Source organism: Meleagris gallopavo, chromosome 7 (genome assembly GCF_000146605.3).
Source record: "Meleagris gallopavo isolate NT-WF06-2002-E0010 breed Aviagen turkey brand Nicholas breeding stock chromosome 7, Turkey_5.1, whole genome shotgun sequence".
In the NCBI taxonomy this organism is placed as follows: Eukaryota; Metazoa; Chordata; class Aves; order Galliformes; family Phasianidae; genus Meleagris; species Meleagris gallopavo.
Window position 1 is genome coordinate 14377261 of NC_015017.2, and position 6613 is coordinate 14383873.

Here is a 6613-nt window from a genome sequence, read left to right on the forward strand (position 1 = left end):
TTGATCTCTTGCATGCTATTGCAGCAGAGATGTTTGAAAGAATCTGATCAACCTTTAACTGGTTTATTTCTTGAAGATGTCTGAGCAGCTGTGTCTACATTTTAAGCTAAATTCTGTTGATGGGCAAACCTGTTATATCCTGAACTAATATTGAGCAGAATTTATTTCTGTTTTTTTTTTCCACTTAAGTGTTAATGACATTAAACAGAACCGAAGTGGCAGATGTGATTATAGCAAATATCCAACACTATAAACAGTTTTTTTGTCCCCCCCAACATTCTGCATCTAAGGATTACCAAGTTGATGTGTATTTCTGCTGTCCTTAATGAATCCAATGCTTTGCTTATGAACATTTAATATAAAATTATTCACTAACAATTATACAATGTCTCTAGTTTGTCTTTCAGTAAATTGTTCAGATGAATAGAAATAATTTGGCATTATTGTACAGGTGTTTTTTTTTTCCTGTTGCTTCTCTTATAATACTGTGGTTGCTCAAACCTCTCTTGGGTATCTTGGTAAGATACCCCAGGAAGGACATTTTCTTTGAACTGCATTTCATTAAGTTCTGCTGGAGTTCTGACTGTTTACTCTCTGCTTGATTTTTTTTTTTTTTTTTGGTCATATGGCTATTAAACAAAAAATTGACACAATAAAAACACCTCAGAGCAATTTTGTTGCTGCAAATTGGCCGAAAAAATTTGCAATGACTTCATTAAATATGATAGCAGTTATTTGGGCACATCCTGTTCCACGTTATATGCTAGTGATGTATGTGTGATGTGTGTTATAGCACCCTGTGTGTCTACAGCTCCCAGCTGCATGGGATCATGACTAGTTTGGAGTACAATAAAGTGACACTGCATTAAGCAAGAATAAGTCAGAGATGTTTTTCCTTGAAGTTGAGCTCATCTCAAGCTAGTGCAATCCATCAGCTTGCTTGTCCTAGTTCCTCCTCTGTTCACAATTTTGTCATTATCTCCTGATTCTGTTAGTAACAATATATAGTAATTCATCCTCTGATTTGTTCAAAATTTCAGCAGCATGGATTGTTAGAGTACTTAATCTGTTTTTCAGACATTTTGGTTGGGAGGAGGAATGCTTTTCCCTGCATAGAAAGAGATAAAACCAGTTATGAAGATTTTGAGGTACAGCTGCCATTTTATTACGGTCTGTCTTGTTATGATACTTTATATGAATGCATATAGGAGAGAAAATTGTTTATGTAAGAAGTGTAATATTGAAGTAATAAAGTTCATACAAGTGTGGTAGGGAAGAGGAAAGAAACTGACATAATTTATTATACTGAAAATTGATATAGCTTTTTTTCCTGGAGAATTACATTTTTGCTGGGGGACACAGAAGTGGGACATACAAGATGAATAAAAGATCTAGCACTTTACTTTGCTATTTGTGAATCTATACAGTAAACTTCATGAAAGACATTAGTCTTACGTGAGGTGGTAATGATCCCTCTTCCAGGTTAGTACTGAATGCAGCAAACGGCTCCTTTGAGGAAGAGGAGTACAGGGTTGGCAATGTTAGGTCCAATTGCAGGGGATTATACTCCATAAACACTTTTCTGTCCATATCATAATGAGAGAATAAAACCTGGAAGCCACTGTGTTGCGTTTTTTTGTTCATTTCTTCTCCTGTTTCAGTATCTGAAACTGAAACCTAGAATGTTGTTTCATATTTGCTTTTCCAAAACTTGACTTTTGCATGTTTTATTTCTATAATTTGAATATAAAAGTGGAGTTCCAGTATTATGTTTGCATGGTAGTTTCAGAAAATACTTGGATCAATAAAGGTCTTGAAAAAACCTCTTAACTGGATCATTCTTGGACTTTTAAAATTTTATTTTCCGAGTTGTAAATCACGATATTTTGCATAGTGCTCATTTAGTCATAAGAACAGTATTTTTTTCTAAAGCATCTGTATCAAAAGCAGACTCTTGAATGGTTTGTTATTGCCTTCAGGGATGTTGACAGAATTAGTTAGCAGCATGGATGGGAATTTTCTCTTCCATTGTGAGATAGCTTGTTGATTTCGTACTATTGAATTGTATGCCTAGGTGTCCTGTCTATTACCAGCCAAAATTGCTCATCTCCTATGGACTGTGCTATATACAGTGACTGTGACATGGAATTTAAACAAGAAACAATGTACATGCAGAACTGTGGAAGTCATTGGAGTGCTGCTATGGCTGTTTTGAAGAAGGGCAAACAGGAGCTAAGTTCTCTGATAATGGTTTATATTAGTTTACTTTTTTAGTACACTTTTTGGCATCAACAGCAGATGTATTTATATTATAAACTTTATTGTGACATATTGCAAAATTGGTTAAGATTAAGCATACTTTTGGTTTGTTGGTTTTTTGTTTTTTTGTTTTTTTTTACATACTGAGATCTCAAGAAGTGGTTGGAATGACCAGGGCTAGTTATACTGTTCTTCAATCTTTCTGTTTGGAGTCACAAGAAGTATTTTCAGATATGAATGCTCTTTTATTCCTTTATTTATACATTGGGTTTTACTGATAATCTGTCCTCAAAATAGAGATATGAAGCTGCAAGATATTTTGATGCCAGTCTTCATTTAACAGTATAATTGGTCAGCTTTCCCACTGAAAATAAAAGGTTATATGAAGGATTGAGACAAAGCTGCTCTGGCATTTCTTTGCATCTCAAATTTTCACTCAGATCTAAATCTGGCTCTGGTACAGAAGCAACACTTGTCTCGTTAGTAAGTTTTCCTCTTGTCAGGATCCAGTAATGCTGACTGATACAAATGGGTGTGAACTATCAGGGACATGTGTGACTGTTCAAAGTTGTTTAAAAATAAAATACTGAGGTACTGTTTAGCAGATGTCTTATTGTAGAAATATGAATATTTTGCAGTTCTGTTATTATTATTTGATGTTTATTTACTTTGACAGGAAATGGTTTCTTGGCTGCAGGTCCAATTTATTCCTGAAGAGTACAAATATATTCTGTAAGGACTACTTTCACATTTCAGGAGGGACCCTTCTGTTCTTTGTGATGTGTTTGAGAATGGTTTCTCTATGCTGGTCAACCCCATGGAGAGCAAATATGCTTTGTGACAAGATTATATTAGTCTATCATCTTCTCTCTGTTTTTGAAGGAGTTAAAAAAGATATTTTAAATTCCTGTCCTTCTTTCTGAAATAGTTATTTTCTTTTAAACAAATATACCTACTTTTAATGACTTGAGATATCAGCTGAAACACTAATTTACCTGGGTGTCCTTCTTTAGCCTTTCTCTAGAGATCTTAAGATAAGAAACCAAAGTCAGTTTTTGTTAATGAATTTCTTTCTAGCAGTGAATTTTTGGAAGAACCTTGTAGATAAAGGTGATATTTATATCTATAGAGAGTAGAACTGAGAAGAGGAAATCTTAGTGAGTTATCCCAAGGTCAACCATTTCTGCTCATCTTCCCTTAAGTCTCTGCTTAGCTTTTGGGTGCCAGTTAAATTTTCTTTTGAAACTGATAAGGTGAAAGAAGATATGACATGCTCAGCAAAGTAAAGAACAAGGGGAAAATGCAAGAACAGTGAATGCTCTTCTTAAATAAGTGCATGTAGATTGGGAGTGGTAGAGCTTCTTTCCTCTGCTGCCCTTCTCTAAGATCAGGCACTTAGATTGTAGTGCAGTCAGCAGCCTCAGTAAATCCATTTCCAGACAGCTGTTTTTTGCAAGAGGAAGTGAAAATGAGATTTAAAAAAAAAATATATATATATATATATATATATATATACAATCCACCATTATTCATACCTCTGAAAAGAGGTAGTGTGACTTAGCCTTGCAGGCTGCTCTGTGCAGCCCTATTTCTGAATGCTTGTGTCTCCTCTGTGCACGGGGGAGTATCCTGTGTAAGTACAGACCCACCTGAGTAGTGACCTGAACTTGCGGTAAAGCAGAGCAGAGTCCAGAAGAGCAGGGCTGAGCTACAGGAAGTCACTACGTGAATCAGAAAGTTTGAGGAGAGGAGAAGCTTGTGAGTTTTCAGGCCCAGATTTGTATGCTGAAGGACGCTTAACTCCTAGGGCAAATTGTAGGGCAAATTTAATGACAAGTGAAAATAAGGCTTAAGTGTTCCTCCGTCATGCTTGTAGGTAGGTGCTAGCTCCATCTTCTGCCCAGTATAGCATTTAACAGATCAGTAAATTAGGAAAATATTAGTCAAAATAATTAGTCAAAGTTTACTCTTTTGATATTTGTATTTTAGGTAGCAACAGTACTGAAATAACTCAATGAAATTTAGATGGGGAAAAAAATGAATATGCATGTATAGTATTTAAAGAAAAAAAAGTGGTACGTATGTGCTTTCCATATAACAGTTAAAAACTCAATTATGTTTTTATGGGCATAAATCTGTCCTGTCATGCATTGCAATGTGTTGGGTATGTGCCAAAGAGGTGGCAGACTGCAGTGCTAATCTGTTGAAGTACATACAAATTTATGTTAAGAAAATCACTGAAAGCGTATGCTGTTCTGATGGGGCAAACTCTGATGGCTAATTAGGTTGCTTAAATTTATAACAGGTGTCTGGAATGACCTTACTTACTGGTGCCAGTACTTTAAGCTTCAGAGCTTAGATTAGCTGAGTGAATACTTCTGGTAAAGGAAGAGGATCCTATGTGAGCGGGTTGTCCCAAAGGGATAAAACTGGTATGTCTCTGACTCACTGGTAGAAATATCATCGCTAAATGCACGTGGTAAAAGATAGCTAAGGTATCAATAAGAAGCTTAGAGGTTAACACTGTGACATTAGTGCTTTATCCAGACTGGAAAGAGAGGTTGTCATCTGTATACTGAGAATAACCTTCTAGGCAAAAAAACACGATGTGATTCAGAGATAATATTTCAGAATGAAGTAATCACGCTAAGATGTCCCTGCAGTTTTGGGCTGGTAGCACCGTACCTTACACAAAAACCATGTGATGTTTGAGAAGTGTTGGCTTTGAATGTTATAGAGTGTGGAATGGAATTTTCCATCAAAAAATGTAATGACAGAGGTCTACCTGTGAGCCCAGGGCTGTGGTGCCATTCCTGGAGGTAGAAGGGAGGCAGGGTTTTTTCTGCTCCCATCCTGGAAATACAGCCTAGAAATTTTCAGCCAACCTTCTGTACATCCTACACTTGTTCATACACAGCTCTAGGAGCGTATGTTTGTATTTGTAGTAGATATAAATACCTATGGAGTCTTGCAGACTTCCAAACAACGGTGCGCATCTGTGAACATGCAAACCTTTTGGGATGGATTTTAACAGGTACAAATCTGCTTCTTGTTCTGATGCATTGGTACAGATGCCATCTCCGCAAAGCCCGTGCATAATTTGATGGCTTTGTAGAAAGAGAAGATTGGCTGCCAAGAGAAATTAACTCTGTGTCTTGTTTCAGTTATGCACTTTAATTGGCTTTCGCACCTAAAGCTGAAATAAAAAGGAGCTATTATTTGTCACCATGCTCAGGGGGAGACTAGTCTCCTTGTAGAGTAGCACGCATCTGCCTGTTTCAGAGGGAATTCTTTACAACAGACCCTGTCCCAGTGTCCAGGCATTTAGCTCCCCTTAGTGCAGAATCTCCCTCACAGTGCAGAGCTCTGGATCTGCTTATCAGGCACGTTTTCCACTTCCAAAATACGCCAGTGTGGATTCTGCTATCCTGATGACTCTTCCTTGCAGCTTTCTCCCATTCTGTAATCTATAGAGTGGCTGTGCTGATGCAGCAGTGTGTGTGCACTCCAGCTAGCCCTGCAGTGGGTGTCCTTGCTCTGCAGAAATACTTTAGAGTTCTAGTGTGAGACATAGTGCAAACACAGAAACATTATGAACGAGTAAAAGGATTCTGTGCACAAGAAGAATGAACAAAGAGGTCAGTATTGTACCTGCCCAGAGGTACAAATGATTAATGGAAAGACCAAGAGAAGGAAAACTGAGAAAGTAGCAAATAAAGAGAAAGGACTGAAGGGAAGGGGCTTTGGGGAATGTGCCTTTCTAATTTGAAGAGGCTGTGTGAGAGAAGACCAGACCCAATATGCAGTCACAGAACAGACATTTCCCTTTGCATTTAAAGAGAGGTGGAAGTTGTGTTTCTCAGCTTGTGCCAGTGAAGCAACTCAGCTGCTGGAAGCAGGAGGCGTTTCTCTGCACCTGTTTTACAATTAGAGCTTAACACAAGTGCTGAGTGAGTTGCACTGTGTCATAGTTGAACCATGCCAAAAAGCCCAAATTATGATGAGACTGTTCGGCCTTTTCACACTGTATTTTATCAGAAGTGTTTTCATCTGTGGGAATTTCCTGTTGTGCCCTTCCATTAAATGAAGGTGTTCATTTGGAGAAAAAAGGAAGTTGAGCAGAAACTGGCATTAATGTCTCATAAGTTTGCTGATAAGTTCCCTAACGAGTGTACCTGTGAATCAGAATGGTAGTTCTTTGCACAGTTCCATTTCTTCTCTTATTTTTCTTGTGTCAGGATGTTGTTATTCTCATTCCACAGCACTCAAACATCAGAAGGCAACTGTAGGCCATGGCTAGCACAGATTTGAGCGAGCCTCTGTTATTGTTTACTCTGAGTATCACATTTAAAAA

The 6613-nt window shown here is 37.6% G+C and overlaps 1 protein-coding gene across 7 annotated transcripts in view; it reads left to right on the forward strand.

The window, feature by feature from the left end:
* The window catches only part of ZNF385B (zinc finger protein 385B), a 153627-nt gene that overhangs the window by 59383 nt on the left and 87631 nt on the right, over nt 1-6613 (forward strand). Inside the window, exon 1 of one of the 7 annotated variants that reach the window (XM_031554187.1) lies at nt 1089-1148. The exons of the other annotated variants lie outside the window; for them this stretch is intronic. The gene's annotated coding sequence lies outside the window, so the exon portion shown is untranslated. Of the gene's footprint in view, nt 1-1088; nt 1149-6613 lie in introns of those variants that run through there. 7 annotated transcript variants of the gene reach the window in all.